Raw genomic sequence first — 18,469 nt, forward strand, 5'->3', positions numbered from 1 at the left:
GTCCTGAAGAACAAGGAGAAAATACAAATTTTTCTTTTCCTTGGGTAGGATTCTTGGTTGTCAGTTCAAATGAGATTCCACAACTTGATTATGGGGGTCTTCACCCCAAAGTGTGGATTGAACCTGTGTCTCCAATGCAAAATGCAAGTCGAAAGAATTTCAAACATCTTCGTGGAAAAACAGGTTCACTTTGCATTTACTCGTAGGCCTGGGTGTCTGTAATGAAAGCGTCAAGTTGAAAACATACAAACTGTTATTCTTTATTATGTAATTGTAACAACACTCTAAATATATAAAATACCCTTTCCCTGGGTCAGAATTCCCCTTTGGTGTCCATAGTTTTGACATGATAGATGGATAGGGTGTGTGTGTGTGTGTGTGTGTGTGTGTGTGTGTGTGTGTGTGTGTGTGTGTGTGTGTTTTCGGGAAGTAAACTTAAAACCGAACATGGGAACATTGAGTGAAAAAATTGAGATACGAAGGACAAGGAAAGGGGGCAGGGTATTCAGGCCGACTCCATACTTCTGGTTTGTGTGTTTCTCATGCCTGGTAGAGAAGATGAAAAATGGGCTGGTAGAAGTGTGGACATTTTGGTTAAATTGGACTCAGGGTAGATTACTGGACCATCCCTTTTTCCTCTCCCCATCTAAATATTATGAAAACACAATAAACCCAATTCCACTTTCACACTTTAACCTTGTTTTAAAAATTCTTCTCATTATAATTATTTCTAACCTTTTAAGCTAGTGACTTACTGGAGTTGAGGATAATGGGGTGGTGATCTTTCATTTTCCCATATTTTGTGTTCGTAGGATACAGTAACTATGAATTATATTCCCTGCCATAGCTCCCCAATGGCTGGGTGATCTAGTTAAGGCTTTTGGTCTCCCTTTGGGTCTGAAGAAGAAAACCAATGAAATGAATCTGCATCTGAAGCGTTAGGTCCACCAAAATAGCAAATTTCAACATTTCCCCTGGCAGATAAGGCTGAGGTGAGGCAACTTTATCATCTACTCTGCGGGGAAACAGGAAATGTAAAGACAAGAACAGAAAGGGACAAAATGGTGCAATGAAGTGGTGAATTAAATCTTTTTTTAATTTTAAATTTTCAGAAGTTTGATTTGAGAATTAGGTGAGCATGCATGTCAGTGCCTTTGGTAGGGACCAGTGAGAGAAGAAGAACCAGTGTGCGGTGAGTATCTTTCTGATGAGAAAAAACAAATTCAGGTATCTGTGGTAACACGTGTTTGTCTCCTTGTTTATCTCCTGAAACATCCCTCGATCTACAAAGAACCACCAGAGAAAAACCACTGCACAGTCATCATGTTGCCCCAGATATATCTTAGAGAGCTGACCTGAAAGTTAAGACAGAAATCCCGTGACTGGAGCTATGCATTTTGCTTACAGTGTGATCTTGGCCACCGTTGAAAACCCACCCATCTCAAATGTACACACAACCTTCCTACTGAATTTTCTTTGATTTGGGAAACTGGCTGGCGCTCTGATTCAGAATCCACCCTCTTTAGTCTGTAAACCAGGCCAAGCAACTCTTAGGAACGATTCCTGAGATAAAACGGATTACACAAAATATCAAATACATTATCTAATGATTACTCTGTCATCGAGAACGATATCTAAAATTCTCTGCCAGGAGTCTGAAAAGGTGTTCCTTTGCCAGGTTGAAGCTGGGAATTCTGTCCCCACTTTATAGATGGGATGTGGAACCCTGATGTTTTAGAGCTGAAAATCACTAAGGGCTTAAGAGGAGAAAAACACACATGAAGCACGTTGATTTTCAGTTCTGTGGTTGTGTGGACTGGAAACTCCCGTAACTCTGAATTCTGATGCTATCCCCATAAGGGGAGATTCTAGATCTAATATGAATTCTCTTAATACTTTTTCTGAAAACAAAACAAAACAAAACAAAACACACACATTAGCTTAGTTTTACTACTAGTATGTTGTACAGGGCAGAATTTAAAGGTTTTGCAGCTGTCTAAATAGATTATTCTTCTAATTTGCCCTGAGTCTACAAAGCTTTATTCCTTCCACAGATATCTATTTTGTGCCTGTTTTCTACCAAGCTGTGATCTAAGGCATTGGGTACACAACAGGGAAATGTGATGCCTTCAGGGAGCTTAGATCCGGCATTATTTTCCTTTCTATGATAAAAAAAAAACTACTGCAATTTTTGTACCCTTTTCCATGTCAGTTTCACCTTTGTCTCCCATCATAACTGCCACCATTATGTGGATGACGCTTTAGTCTCTTTCAGGACATTTGAAATCTCTCTTAAGCTGTGGTCTAAGATTTTCAGCTTTCTGCTTTTCATACTTACATGTATCTCGAGCTCAAACTCTCTGAGACTATGCACATATATTTTCCTCTCTCCTCCACCAGCCAGATAATCTTTATAACTTTCCTCATTCTCTTAATAGCACGGTATTTCCCAGCTCCCTAGTTGAGTACCGTCTACCTCTGTGGGCCCGTACATGCAACATGTCAACAGGTCCTTTAATTCAGCCTCCCCTGTGTGTTCCCCATCACTTCTCCTCCACTCCTATCACCATCTCATTCTGGGTTGACTTATCTCCTGCCAGCTCTGTGATAGTCCCTCAGTTGGTGCCCCATTTTTTTCTCTCTATTTCATCTCAATCATCATGCCCACTGCATATTACTCTTTCCAAAGCACAATTTTGTTGAATCATTCTTTTGCTCAAATACCTTTACTGACTTCCTTCTGGCTACAAATAAACCCTAAACTAAGTAATAGTCATTGTTTGGCCATAACCCATCAATTTTGTCCTTATCACTCATGGTTCTGTTCATACGTATGGCACACGTATCAGTCGAGAAAGTTGCTCTCTACAAACATGCATAGTGCTGTGCTGTGCTTGAACGTGTTCCTGTCAGAAATGCTTTCTCTTTTGGCTTTATTTTCCTCAAGTCTCAGCATAAGTGTTGGGTTCTTCACAAGGCCTATAACAGATCTCCTGTGACAGCCATTCCTTGTGATGTGGGTCTCACCTGTCCTCACCATGTCCTGATTTGGGCATATATCACATGCCCTTGCAGAGTGTAAGGACCTTGAGTACATGCTTCAGATTATTCTATGTCCATCTTCATTTATCACATGGTGTCTAGCCAAATATCTTGCCATGTTGGATATTCCAGAATATCTGGTGAATTAAAAAATAAAAGAGAGAATGCTTTAGTCAGTTAATTAACGGGAGATAGTAAATGAAGTGGGTAGATCAGGGCTCTGTAGTCAGACATCTGGGTTCAAATCCAGACATATACTAGCTGCGTGACCTTTAGACATGTTATTTAATCTCTCCGTACCTCAGAATCAAGACCCATAAAAGGAGGATAGTATTGGGGCTTCCCTTGTGGCGCAGTGGTTGAGAGTCTGCCTGCTGATGTGGGGTACACAGGTTCGTGCCCCGGTCCGGGAAGATCCCACGTGCCGCGGAGCGGCTGGGCCCGTGAGCCATGGCCGCTGAGCCGGCGCGTCCGGAGCCTGTGCTCCACCACGGGAGAGGCCACAGCAGTGAGAGCCCCGCGTACCGCAAAAAAAAAAAAAAAAAAAAAAAAAAAGGATAATATTAATATTTATCTCTTGAGGTTGTTGGGAGGCGTAGTTATATTCATTTATGTGGAATATTTAGAATAATGCCTGGTGTAGAGCGGATACTCAGGAAGCTTTAGTTAGCAATTTCTACTACTATTGTTTCAAATGCTGTTGAAATTCAGAAAAAAGCGAGTTCTGTGTAAACCGGAGTAACAGGAAGAAGCTTCCTGCAGAAGGTAGAACAGGAGTTTGGATCCTGAATAATGGACACCAGGAGAAGGCATATTGTACTTTGTTTTCCCCAGGCTCTCAGAGCCAGTCATCAAAATGGTACAGTCCGTTGTCAACCTTAAATGTGGTATTTCTTTTCAATCTCCAAGTCTTTTTCTTCAGCAGAGCAACAACAGCCTTTCAGGGCATGTTTTGTCTCCCCTGCACCTGGCCTGCATGTTCAGTGAAGACCACCAGGCCGCAGAGTTCAGGGTTGCCTCCTGTTGCCGACACCTCTGCTTTCAGCCTCGCTGGGGCTCAGCCCAGGAAACATCTGCAAGGGCAACTTCTCAGTGACACATTCTCGGCATCAGACGGCCTGGCCGAGAGCGGCTTACTGGGCTCACCTCCTCCAGACGGTGGTAGAGAAGCCCAGGAAAGGCTGGGCTTGTCACCTGGGCACAGAGGGGCTCCGATGACCTGATCCTTTTGTCTAAAGAACAGCTGTCTGGTGTTTTGTTCTTTTTTTGTAAAATAAATAAAGCCTCCCATTTCTATGGTAATGCCTGAGCTGCCAGCCCAAAACATGGCCTGAGGGTCCCACCTGGACACATCGCCTGGACTCTCAGCCTGGGAGGGTTACAAGCAAGTGGGAGACATTATTTGCACAGCTCCAACCTAATGAATAGCTTTGGAGGGAACTTCCTGGAGTGGGAAGGGGATGCTCCACCCAGGCAGCTTGATTGCAGAGGCTATTTTGAAGTTGATTTTTTGACCCTCAGAGGGAATGCCACCTGATGGATGTAGATTTTCCTTAGAGGCTGTGCACGGCTCACTCACCTTCCACCTCAACACGCAGCCGCTGTGCCGATGCTTCCACCACCCATCAGTGCGTTCTCCCAAAGAGAGCTGTGTTCAGAAGAGGCTGTCTGAGTGGTGTTCTCAGTGGCCTGGTTTCTTGACTCTAGCCTGTTTCCTGCTTCTTTTCCAACTTTTGCCATTCTTACTGTGAATGGGTTCAGCTCCAGTTGGAGGGGAGGAAAGGTTTCAGAAGATTTCTGTGTTCAGAAAATAGATTCCTTCTTTGTTTCCAACATCCCAAGCCTGTAAACAGCAGAGGGAAGATCTTTCTCTTCCTGGCGGCCTCGGAAGCCACTAGTTTTCCTTTAGAGACCTGAAAGGTAGAATAGAGCTGTGTTTTCTGAGATGTTTTACTTTAGCTCTGCTCATGGACTATGCCCAGCAGTCCTGAAATGTATTTCCTAAAGGGGATGAGTGACAGTGCAAGGGTGGGATGGCTTGATGGGTTGGTCAATAGATGATTTGTAACTGCGGATGAGAAAAATGCGGTCTGAGCTTCTCGAGCCTGGAGTTATTTGTAAATGTGTGACCAGGAGTCCCCCATCATTCTCTTCCCAGCGTAGCTCCTCTCTCGCTGAGGACCCCTGCAGTCCGTGTGTTTCCTTTTGAAATGCAAATGTGCACATGGATCCAGGCTGGAGGCCCTGCAGCCCGGGGAATCCACAGCTCCAGGAGGAGTCTCAGGTTGAAAGTAGGAGAGCAGAATTCATCTGGTCTCTGGTTCCACTTCCTTCCTTTACACTTCGTCTGAAGTTTTGTTTCTCTTCTGGTGTTCTCTTTCCCAGCTCACATTCTTTCCAGTGCTTAGGGAAATCTCTTTCCATTTTCAAAAGCAAATAAACGAAGCCGCAGAACAGGCTTGCCCTGCTCCTAAAAATACACGGGGGGGCGGGGCGGGGGACGGAGGTAGGGGGGTAAAATGTATAAATCTTAAAACTAAAGTGTGATTTGGGAGATGGGTGCGCTAGGCTCTGCCCATGAATAATTCAGAGCGATAGGGCGATTCTGTCTGCTTTCCGAATGGCTTTAGATGAACTAAAAGAACACATTGGATGGGGTTTCAGGCAACAGAGCCAAGGCGAGGAAACTCAAGCAAGACAATTACCAGGGACTTGCCTCAGCATTTCCTCCCAGTGTGAGATATCCTACCTCTGAATTCTGCGGCTTTTAAATAATGGAGCTACAGGTTGTTTTTCAAAGTACAGTATTCATTTTGGGAGACTATGTACTTATTCCAACTATGGGATTCTAAACTTTTCTGGGGCCACTATGGGAAAAACTACAGAGAAGGTATCACAGTTACAGTATCCCTGTAGTCTATAAGTTTTTTAAGGCCCTAAAAGATAATATTTAAGACTAGAAAAAAGTTCCTGGTCCCCAAATGAAAAAATAAAAGTATAAGCAAAAATAATAAATGGATTAATTATTATGCCAAATAATGTATAGCGATTCAACACAGAGATGATCTATAAGCCCTAGTTATGTAAGATGTAGGTACACTATCATATGTTTGATGTATTATGACGTGGGGCCTCCAGTAGTTAGAAAGCTTAATTTGTAGGAAGGTTATACGGTGGCCCTGCTGCAGGCCTACGTGATGAGACGACATTTTAAAATCTTGAATTGCAGAGGAATAGAACAGCATAAAGGTATAGAACTCAGGTCCTGGATTCACACTTACTTATGATTCAGAATTTTTATATGACCTAGGGCAAGTTCTTAACCTCTCAAGCTTCTTTTTCTCATTAATAAGGTAGAAATCAAAGTGATTTATTTCTTTCACAGAATTTTTTGATGGAGAAAAGTCATTGTAGGGTACCTGGAACACAGAAAGCACTCAGCAAAATTTTAATTGCAATTCTTGTTTTTCTGTCGAACAAAAATTGTTCACCCTGCATTATTGCTATTAGTATTCTTCACCCTAGGCTCTAACTGAGATTTATGCTGTCTCCAGAGATCAAATTCATACCTAACAGGATAAAAATGAACGAATATTTAGGAGATTTAGAAAAATGTGCTTCAGGCTTTGAAGCCTATTTTTTTTTTTTTTTTTTGCGGTACGCGGGCCTCTCACTGTTGTGGCCTCTCCCGTTGCGGAGCGCAGGCTCCGGACGCGCAGGCTCAGCGGCCATGGCTCACGGGCCCAGCCGCTCCGCGGCATGTGGGATCTTCCCGGACCGGGGCACGAACCCGCGTCCCCCGCATCGGCAGGCGGACTCTCAACCACTGCGCCACCAGGGAAGCCCCCTGACGCCTATTCAATGTGGGCACCCCTGAATGACATACCCTGAAGCGTGTTTCTTGGAGCAGAACCCTCTCACTTGGCTGCTTTATTTGGGCACTTTCGGCTTCAAGAACAAAACTCCATATAAGTAAGCTGCATTTCTTGTTGCTTAGAAATATCATTTGGAATGATAGCTATTTCCATAGAGTCTAAGTGCCTTCCTGAAGTTTCCCAGATCCACCATACTTTCTCATACTTTTCTCTTTACACACATGTCACAGCCTTCCTGGACTCTTCTTGGACTGATTGCCGTCTTTCTCTGTCTGACGTATTCCTCTCCATGCTTCCAAACCCTGTTCACATCTCCAAAGAAGCATTCCCTAACTCCACCAATTGGCACTAGAAACAGTGGTCTTCGGCTTCCTGTGATAGCATTCAATTTCTCTTACGTCAGACTGCATCTGAGCTTAGTTGAATCAAAATTAATAAATGCTTAATTAAATATCTACAAAGTGTTACATTATTTAAATCTAGTCTACTGCAACTTAATTCATATAGCTCTGTATGTACTACATTCAATGTATGATTTAGGGGTGTTTTAGTACGAAACATAAGAAAGGGTCTATGAAAATAAAAGCCCCCAAGGCCTGTGAGGATCTTGAAAGACAAAGCTATTTAAAGTTCAAGCCCTTGAGAGATCTCATGAAGGGTAGCATAGAATAGGGAATATCTCTGTGAGCTTAGGAATTAAACTGTCTGGGTGCAGATCAGTTTTTTACTGGTTAGTAATTGTGTGAATTAGGCAAGTCATTTAACTTCTCTAAGCCTCGATTTCCCCATCAGGAAAATTAGAAAAATAATAGTAACCAACATTGTGGTTTCTTTTGAGTCTGAGTACCACGTTACATGTAATGTACTTATCTGATGTATGGCGAGTTCTCAGGAAGTGCTCTGTCAGGAATACTCCGTGACTCTAGTTGACCACTGTGTCCACAGTGCCTGGAACAGGGCCTGGGAACTTGGAGCTTCTCATTAGTATTTGTTGACAGCAATGCTGGTACCGGTCAAGCATTCAGCGAGTGAAAGTGCTCATCTGGACTGTTCCGCAGCCTCCTTGCTGCCTGTCTCACCTCACTTCATTTTTCGCTTGAGACCTGGAATATTTGTTCATTGCAAACTTAATCCTAGGGTTCCCTTTACTCGATTATTTAATGGAGCTCCAGTACCTTGAGGGTAAAATGCATGCTCTTTGGCATGGCATTCGAGGCCTCTTGGGATCTGGGCTCCACCTAGAGAGCCACTCTCCTCTCCTGTTCCTCTTACAGTGCACTTGCATGGCTCTCTGAGCAGCTTGAGACCCCTCTTTCCTCTGCTCCTTTGACAGGCAATGCCTTTGTCTGCTGTGCCTCCCAGATCTCAGCCTACACCCCCAGAGTTTGCCATTATTCAAAACTCATTCTAGTATTATCTCCTCTATGAAGATATTTTTGACATTCTCCTCATCCATCCCAAGCAATTTTAGGCTCTTTTCATACATCGCTATTTTATGTACGTGTGTGTGTGAATTTATATATATATTCACACCAGGCGGTACTGTTTTCAATGTGTCTATTACCCCCACCAAACTGTAGGCTCCAATGTATTATTCCTCAGAAGAATTACCCTGCCACTTAGTAGAGTGTCTGGCATAAAGTGTATTATACATAAATGTAGACTGAACCATAATATGTCTCTCTGTTGAGTGAAGGATTGAAGGAATGACTGACTCTTTGATTGGATGAATCAATGAATATTCTTATATGTCAGGGACTGTACTTTTAGTTTGAGTTGAGTGGTTTTGGCGTGACTACACAGGTAGGTACATATTTGTGGGTTTCACAAGCGTTATCTGGTGATGGTGTTGTTGTCTTTTTTGTGTGTTCTTTTCCTCTTTCTAGTATTTATTGACATGGCTCTATGACTTTAGCTTTATATGGAATAGATTAGAGTGACGGGAAGGGTAGAGAGGAAACTGGTCCCCAGGACAGGTGATTGTGGTCTACCTTGTCTCCCCTACCTGCAAGTAAGGATGTGTCAGTTGGGGTGGGGAGCTCATTTCCAGCAGTTCATTCTTTTTATTCTTTTGAAGCTAAGTGAGAAGTAGGGAGAGCCCCATATCTGTAGCTCATGCTTCCAACCTCTCCCTCCTGCCCACGGAGACCTTTTCCAGACACGGCAACATAATGTAGTTGAAGAGGTCACTGGGGTGGACAGGAGGGCTGGATGCAGATTCCAGCAGGCCACTTGAGCCCTCTGGACCTCCTTTCCCTCATGTATTAAAGAAGGGTTCACTGCACCCCCTCTAGCTTTGACACTCTAGTGTTATATGATGACTACGGTGCTGATAAGGACATCACATGGTGGCAGTAGCCTTAGGAGAGGGTCAGTGATGGGTTCAAGTCCTCCAGGCAAGCTCTTGCCCTTGTAGCATAAAATCAAAGAGGGCACATTTTGTCAATGTGCTTTATCTTGCCCATCAGCTCTGGGAACTAATTCCACTGGGTGATCACAGTGAGCGGGCCTCCTCATCTAAGGAGATGCAATCCCAGGAGTGGCTGCCCTCTGACCCTGTGCATTACTCACTCTGTCACCAGTCCCGAGACTGGCCCACTGCCTGTCGGGAGCTGCACAGTCTGGAGCAGCAGCTGGGCCAGGAATGAAACAGGATGCTTGCTGGGAGAGGGGGCAGAGTGGAGACCGTCCGACTGGAGAATGATGCAGCCGGGACCAAACACACATATGTGCTCAGCTTGAGGGCTTGAGGAAATGTGAATGCATCATGATCTGGGACAAAGACAGTGGCCAGATGGGCCCCTGGGAGAAAAGTGTCTGGCTGTTGGTACCCAGACGCGAGGAAAAGATCATAGCCTTGCCAAACCAAACAGTCAAGGCATGAGGGGCAGCCTTGGCTGATATGTTGGTGGCTCCAGTCACCATTGCCTGTGTTTCTCTTTTAATGCAGAGCTCTGACTGCAATAATAAACAACAGGGAGCAGCCCAGGTCTCAGTTCCTGACGGGCTCCATGGTGGGAGAGATCAAATATTACAAAAAGCCAGCCCAGGTTAGGACTTCATTTAACAAGGAGCTAGCTCATCCCAGTGCATGGAGCCTTGAAAGCTCTTCTCCAGCAGCTGAGGGCCTAGAGGGTTCAATGATAAATCCTTCCAAGAGGAGGTCATGTACTTTGGTAGACATTACCTGAGGTATCCTATCCTGTTCCCGGAGGGTAAATGAATGGTGAGAGGAGGCGATGGGGAGATGAGATGGTAGAGACACAGAGGGAAGAAAGGATTTGGGCAAGATTAAGAACGAGTCAATGACCAAAGCGATAAACCATCGTGTTTCTAGGTTGGACCTGGGCTTTGCAACTGTCTTGTGACCTAGTTCAAGTTTGTTAATCACACCGACTGAGCTTTGGTTCTCATCTTGCTTGTGGGAAACGGAAGGAAATCCCCATCGAATTAAGTTTGAAAACAGACAATGAACTGAAAAGTTTCAAATATGATAGTCACAGATACACAAAGTCTGCTCTTTCCCTTCACCAACGTGTGTGATTGAATTCACTCATCCTGCACTGGAGACAATTCTTCTATGGAGAGCAAGTGAGGGATAAAAGGAAGCAAAGACAAATCCTAGAAAACAGAGAAATGCCATATTTCTGTAAAGGACATGTTTGCCTTCCCTGATGTTTATCCACAAGAGAAGGGTATTTTGTTGGAGTTCATGATGGTTCTGGCAGTACATACCATCAGACACTAAACTGCAGAGGACCCAAAGAGTAAAGTGGAGATTGCAGTGGTCACCAGTTTCATATACTAAGAAACAGAAGGAAATAGGCTGTGTGTGTATCTCTCCAAGCACAACGTCTTTGATTTTGACTCGGGACTTTAGCAACTTAATCCAGAGACTGAAACACCTTTCAAGGTTCCAGCCTACAACACGGAAGCCCTTCGCTCTTTGGGCTGGTTTAGTGTAGGCGCTCTGCTAGACTGATTGCAGCCCAGGCGGGGATAAATCAGTGCCGGTGGACTCTGCTGGAGGAGTGGCCAGAGAGATGCTTGCAGAATGCAGTAAACAGGACATGGCGGAAATCAGGAGCTGGACTCGGGCTGTTACCGAGCCCCACCCCCCACCCCCCCTGCCTCATTGTCAGGAAATGTGGGGAGCTGAGGGCCACCGAACACACAATGATGCGGCGGGAAGTGGCCTTTATAAATACCCAGGGGTCAGGGCCAGACCCTGCGAACAATAGGGGAAATGATGATGGAGGGCAGTGGGGCTGGGGGTGGGGAAGCCAGGAGGACTCCATCAATGACAATAGCTGAGCAGGCAGCTGGGGGGTGATGCGGGTGCAGAGGGAGGCCTGGGGGTTGTGAACCAAACAATACAAATTGCCCAGCAACTCTGTAGCCACAACACAGGGCAGCGGATTCTGTAAATAGTCCACGGTGTGTCCCATTGTTCCTTCGAGAACTTCTCCCTGGCTCCTACGTGTCAAAGATCTCTGTTTTGCCCTGTTTACCGGAAGCTACTCCTGATTCATAAGATGCTATTCCTCACCGGCCGTGAGTGTGGGCTATTTGGCCACATTTTCTGCCTTGGGTTCATCCTTTTAAGCAAATAGGCACCAAAGGAAGCTTGAGACGCCCACTGTGGAAGGGATAGAGTGTAACAGGCAGTGCTCCTCTACGTGCTTATTGATTTAATCTCCCTCGATCCATTTGGTGAGGTGGATGGAGATGGATAGATGAGAATATCACCCTCATTTGCCACATAGGGAGATGCAGCTACAGACTATAACCTTGCAAATGAATCCAAACAGGTGAAGGGCTATGGGAAAGGCAATAAACCAAAGTAGGAGTCTTTTTTTTTTTGAACTCAGATCACGTGATACTTTAATCGTTGAACAAACAGACAATTAATAGCAGTTATACCATTGACATGTCGTGATTCAGCTTCAAGGTCATAAACCATATTGCTGATAAGAACTCCAGAATACAATTACACTGTTATCCCTAGTAAAACTTGTTCCATTTATCAGTGTTTTAGAAGAACAGGTGATAAAGCATTTTGACTAGCTGGTCTAAATTTTAATCACTCAGGTGGTTTTATTCTCCAAAAAATAAATGGCGCACGGGCTCAAGGTGCACTGGCTTCAGTAGTTGTGGCTTGCAGGCTCAGTAATTGTGGCCCACTGGCTTAGTTGCTCCGTGGCACGTCACTCATCTGGCATGAATTGTGACTTGCTGGTCAAGCAGGTGAGTGAGTGGCTATTTTTAATGCTGCCCGAAGGACCTAGATTATTTGTTTCATGGGATATTTCCTAGTTCTTACCACGATAGGCTATGACTGGGGTAGAAAATTTGGGGGACTTTAATTCTCCCTCACTACATGGGCTATGTTATCGAGGGTTATGATGCTATACTTACGGAAAGAAAAGCATTTTAGATACCCCCTTCTTTTTTCCATCTTTGCTCAGGCAATCTATGTTGAGCATTGGAAGTTCATCTTTTGTCCTGACATGTAGACCGTGTTATGGAGGCTAACACACATTCCATTTGTTCTTGGAGCCTGTGTGATTGCATGAAACTCAAAGAGGGATAAAGGAGAGGAGTTGTCATCAAATGGCATTTTTAATCTTACCAGGTGTTTATAAGTAAAAAGGTAATTTGCATATACAAAGATAGGTGTGACATGTGACTATGCCTCAAGTAGACATTGTAAACTCACCAGATTGAATGTTCTGTCTCTCCGTTATTATTCTGTTTCCCTGCACTTCATTGTAAATATGATTAAACATTTAATTGGATACTCAATTATTTAACGGTCATCCCTTTCTCTGAGAGGTAAGTTTTTCGAAGGCAGGTGCTAGGTTTCTCCTGTTGATGTGGTTTCCCCAGGGCTCAGCACAGTTTCTCCCATGAAATTGGCCCTGAGTTAATATTCATTGAGTGACTAGGGGAAGAATGCTTTTTTTGCTGGTGGGTTCCCTCCCTGTACAGCCTCCTGGTCCAGGAGCCTGCTGGACCCTGTGATCTGAGCTGTGCTAATCACAGGGCCCTCAGCACAGTGGTCCAGATCCAGGAAGGCTCAACCATGGGCATGTCTTCGGAGTGCCCCCAGGACCACAGAGTTGACTATGCCAGCAGAGGACCTGGTCCTTAAATATCTCGTGACATATATAATTAATTAAAGCATTGTGTAAATTGGGGTGAAATAAAAGGTATATGAAATTCAAATGGAGATTAAGCCACTTTATATCTATTTTAATAATTGTTTAAAACATACATTAAAGAAACCATAGGCTTTGCCTTTCAATTAGAAGATACTAAACAAAATGTAAATTTAGAGCTTGCTAAGAGTATCCTGACTCTTAGCTGAACCTTCGTATTCTGCTGGTGACAGTGTAAACAGGCATAGACTTTCTAGCAGACCGTTTTGTATAAGGTGTATCAAAAGCCTTAAAATACTCATCTTCTTCAACTCAGCAGTTTTCTCCTGGGACTCTTCCATAAAAATTCAGACAAAAATTATAACCAAAGATGTTTATTCTAGCTTTACAGTAATAATTTAAAAAGTAGGAAATAACTTTTCTAATAATGGGGTATTTAATTAAAATACCAGTGTAAAAAAGAGTAGAATATTAGGGTGCCATTGAATCAAATTAATTAAATTAATTAAGACTTTTACACGTAGTTTGGATCAGTGAAAATTATTTGACAAAATTGGAAAATGCAGGCTGCAAAATATATACAGAATATATTCTCAAGTATGAAAAAACACATATAAATCTAAAAAAGACTGTAAACAGTGTTATAAACTATTAGTGGTGATGCTTTCAGGATGTTAGAAAGGTGGTTTACTACCTTTTTCCTGGTACTTTTTTCTGCTTTTTCCAAAAGTGTAACTGTATTTATAAACATATATTTTATAATCAGTTTTTAAAAGCTTTGCTTTGGTAAGTTTACTTTTAAAATTCCAAATTTACGTTTCTCTGTGAATCTCTGGAAGGAATGAAGACGTAGGAGTGAGTCTGTTCAAAAAGAAAAAGGGGAGGAGAAAGAGAGGAGGAGAGAGGCTCAGTTGTTGAAGGAAATATTCTTTTGGCTTTGGGAAAGATCATGAGGGAATCACAATTATACAATAGGAAGACATTCTAAGTGTCCACACTCTTTTCTCCCCTTGCTGCTGAGCAGTGAATGAAGAATGTCTTTAGCAGAGGCTATGGGAAGTGGCAGCCGCGTGACAACTTGAAGTGAGGAACGTATGGTCACAGCTGCTGGGGGTTGTCATGGTCTTTGATATTAGAAAGCTTTCAGGTAGAGGTCTGTTTTGATGAAAGTGTGAGCTAAACAGACTACAAACAGACAGACACCATGGGATGGTGTTGGCGAACCAAGGCTAGGTCAAGAAATAAGAGCTGACATCGATTGTGCACCCACCACGTGCCAGACACTCTTCTGAGTGTTGGTATGTGTTAATTTCTTTAATCCTTGTGGCAAACCCATGAGCTGGGTGATATCACTTTCCTCATTTTCGACATTAATAAATGGAGGCATAAAATGTTAATTAATTTTCCCAAGGTCATAGGACTAGTGGATAAATCAGGAATTGAATCCAGGAAATCCAGCTGAGAGCCTTTGCTTTTTCATCATGATCTAACCCCTCACTGATAAGAGTTCTGAACAATCGAAAGGTATTACATTTGTCCCAGGTGTTTGTACTCCCATAGCCTTGAGACTCATTCAGTAGGACAAGAAACTGCACTTAAATAGAAAATAGTATTGTAAAAGGAAATAGCTAGAGCTCCCTTAAGACCTCAAGTCCCATTTAATACTCATTTGTTAAATAAATATTTATAGAGGGTAGGATGCCCTGGAAGGAGTGATAAAAGACTTACTCTAGAAAGACAGACAGACGGATAGGTAAGTAAATGGTGAAGGGCACTGAGAGCCCTTGGTGGACTTACACAGACTGATGTTATTACAGGGGTATTTTAGAGAAGACACTTTGACCGTCTGACCAGTGGATAGAAGCCTATAGGGAGACAGATGTGGAAGTAACATAGCAATCAGGTCAGATGTATTGAGGGCTTAAAATGCAGTCATCTGAGTTGGATGGAAAAGATAGAATTGGTGACTATATAGTAGTTGGGGGTCCCATCAGGAAAGAGGTGGTACAGGCTAGCTCTGGCAATTATAGGCATGATTTACAGAGTGTGTGAGTGGGGACTGAGCAGTGCCCTGAGGTTGGTAACATCAGTGGGGGAGAGGAGGCTTTACTACCTCCAAGCTTGATGGGCAGCAGGAAGAGATGGTTATTAGAACCCAGAAAGAGCTGTGTGGAAAGGGAATTGTGATGGGATCTGGCCTTATGTCCAGGATACGGTCAGTCCATGGTGACCCCACAGGGGAGGGAGGAGGGAAATAAATAAAGTACCTTCACTCTCCTGCCTCTTTCCAATCTCTGGCCAGTCCTCACCAAAGGCCAAGCCCAACTGGCAGCCAGAGGTCACGGGAGCTCTATTGTTTATGTTGCATAAGTCAGTCTCGGGCATATGCTTGGAAGCGGGGAGTGATTCTGGATGCAGGGGTATCTGGAAGATGTCTGGCTTAGTAAGCACTCACATATGGTAGTAATGCGGGGGGCAGGGGCAGGGCGTGGAATCTGCCATGAGCCTCAGGTTTTTTGGATTGGTCATTATTTCTAGGTCCCGAAACAGGGAATATAGGAAGAGGTACAGAATGAGGATGAACATGATATGTTCTGCTTGGAACGCATTTTTGAAGTGCATGTGACAAATTCATGTAAGACATCTAGTACATAGTTACTGTATACTCAGCTAAGAAGAGAAGGTGAGGGATAGGGAAAACCGATAGTTACCATGAGTTATACAGGTGAGAGCTAAAACCATGGTGAGGCAGTTGGGGAGGATACGTAGAGTGATTTAAAGGGATGACTAAGGGCTGGGGGATCTCCAATCTTTAAAGATACGATGGAAGCAAAGGCACCCAGAAGAAGTTTCCAAAGACACACAGAAGCTTCCAAATCCATCTTAACCTGGCCTCTTCCTATATGCCTGGATCCTTGGGTTTGTACTTGTTTTATATGGACTCCTATGGTTCCAAGGGTAGAATGTAGCGTGACTGGGATTGTAAACTGAGAAGTTAAAGACCCGAGCTTGTCTCCTGGGCCTTGGAATAGAACCTCAAATGCTGACCTTTCCTCTTAAAGCCTTCCTTACCTTTCTGAAAGAGCACTCTTTGACTACATCTTATCTCTTGGGGTGTTTTCAAGGATAAATGAGATAACGTCTGTAAGGCCCCTGGAGAGGAAGTACCAATGTAGATAAGCACATGGTCGGGTATTTTTAACCAAGAGCGTTGGGTGTTCAGGACGTGCCATTCAGCAATTCCTGGAGCCTTGAAAAGGAAAGAGAAAGGGGTGGGGAGACAGGGAATCAGAGGCATACAACAAATGTTTTTCGAGAAATCCCTCCCACCCCGAGTGTAAGAATCCACGTCAAAGGAAGCAAGCACCATGTGTAGATAAAACAGGAAGGTGACAGGTTTGCTTGCTTGCAACCAAGACAGGGTGATGCCAAAGGGCCAGTCCTGGCAGCTCGTTCGCTCTAGGGGGCGGAGGTCCAGTTGCCGGCTATCCCACTGATAATGAAAGCAAGGTTAAGTGACTCTCTGTCCTGTACAGAATGGCAGGAAACATCTTCATCACCCATGACTCTTGGAGAGAGTGGTGGGGAGTTGCAGGGGGTGCATTTCCTGCCAAGATTCCAGAAAGGGTGCTCACCCTTTATGGAGGTATGAACCTGCTGACCCAACACAAGCAAGGCTGCAGGACAACTGTAGGGCTCGGCCCACCCCTTTCAGTCCATATCTGCTTCATAAGCACAAAGCCTTTGGAAAGTAACAACAGGAACCTTGGAAAGATAACTTACTTGGAGAAAGGTCTCAGAAGAGTTCACCCAACTGCCTCACCAGTGCTGAAGTGAGAATCTTTATTTCGAAATGCCATGCATTGGAGAAGACGAAGTCTGAGTACCTATTATGCCACAGGCTCTGCTGAGGAAAACACTTGATATACATCATGTCATTTAACTCTCTCTACAACACTGCAGTTTAGGTGTTATTGATGCATCTTTATAGGTAAGTAAGCTGAGGCAGACATTCAAGGTTGACTCCCAATAGCTAGATCTGGGTCCAAGTCCTGTCTCTACTATATATAAGCAGCATGGTATTTGGGAAGTTTAAGGCATTCCAAGCTCAGTTTCTTTATCTACAGATCGGAGGACACAACTTTCATCATAGGATCATTGTGAAAGTTAAATGACATAGGGCAGACAGATTTTGAATTTAGTATCATATTATGTCTATGTTTTCCCACAACTACCCTGTTAAACTCAGAAGCCAAAAATGACACCGAGTACAATTAGGATGTTTTTCTCAAGCTGCTTTGCCCTAAGCATTCAAATTTATTTCAGAGTAAAATGAATGGGAGAGTATAATTTTACTTTGAACGTGGTCATCTTGTTAGTTTTTGTTTTCTTAACGTGGAAAGAGTATGCCCTCTGTAGACACCTTCAGAGATATCTAGACATGTGTTGTTTTTTTTTAACATTTTTATTGGAGTATAATTGCTTTACAATGGTGTGTTAGTTTCTGCTTTATAACAAAGTGAATCAGTTATACATATACATATATCCCCATATCTCTTCCCTCTTGCGTCTCCCTCCCTCCCACCCTCCCTATCCCACCCCTCCAGGCGGTCACAAAGCACCGAGCTGATCTCCGTGTGCTATGCAGCTGCTTCCCGCTAGCTATCTATTTTACATTGGTAGTGTATACATGTCCATGCCACTCTCTCACTTCATCCCAGCTTACCCATCCCCCTCCCCATATCCTCAAGTCCATTCTTTAGTAGGTCTGCGTCTTTATTCCGTAGACATCTGTTTTTCGATTGTGTAAGATTATCCCTTGGTTTGTGAAGGAGCGACAGACAGAACATATTGTGAGGGCTCTGGGGATGAAGCTCACATCACATCCTCCAGATCTCACATGTGGAGTGGTTTAGTATCAAGGCAGCAATCACCTGCAAGATAAAGGACTGGAAGATACACAATTTCCTTAGAAGATGAGAAGGTTTTAATCACATGAAGCCATAAAACTTGTGTTACCAAAGACCCAGTTCTCTTAATTACAAATGAAGGAATTAGGAGCCAAGTCAGTCCAGCTCAAATTCTAACAGCCAGCTAAGTGTAGAACTAGGACTGGAGTTCCTCAGCCCTAACGCAAGGCTGTTTCTACTTCATCATACTCTCCTTTTTGCATTTTATATCTCTCGCGTCTTCTCTTAGCTGTTCCTCCCCCTTTTCTGGTTATTTTCCCCCTAAAACAGTGGACGGGGTTTGTAGTAGTGCCTTCCCATGGGAAATGTTCATAAAATATTTGTTACAAGAGTGAACAACAGCATACTTGGAGGCATTTTATTCAAATGGTTTCTCAAATCTCTGACCGGCTCTTCCTCTCTGGTTTGGGTTTGAATCAGT

Source organism: Phocoena sinus, chromosome 8 (assembly GCF_008692025.1).
Source record: "Phocoena sinus isolate mPhoSin1 chromosome 8, mPhoSin1.pri, whole genome shotgun sequence".
In the NCBI taxonomy this organism is placed as follows: Eukaryota; Metazoa; Chordata; class Mammalia; order Artiodactyla; family Phocoenidae; genus Phocoena; species Phocoena sinus.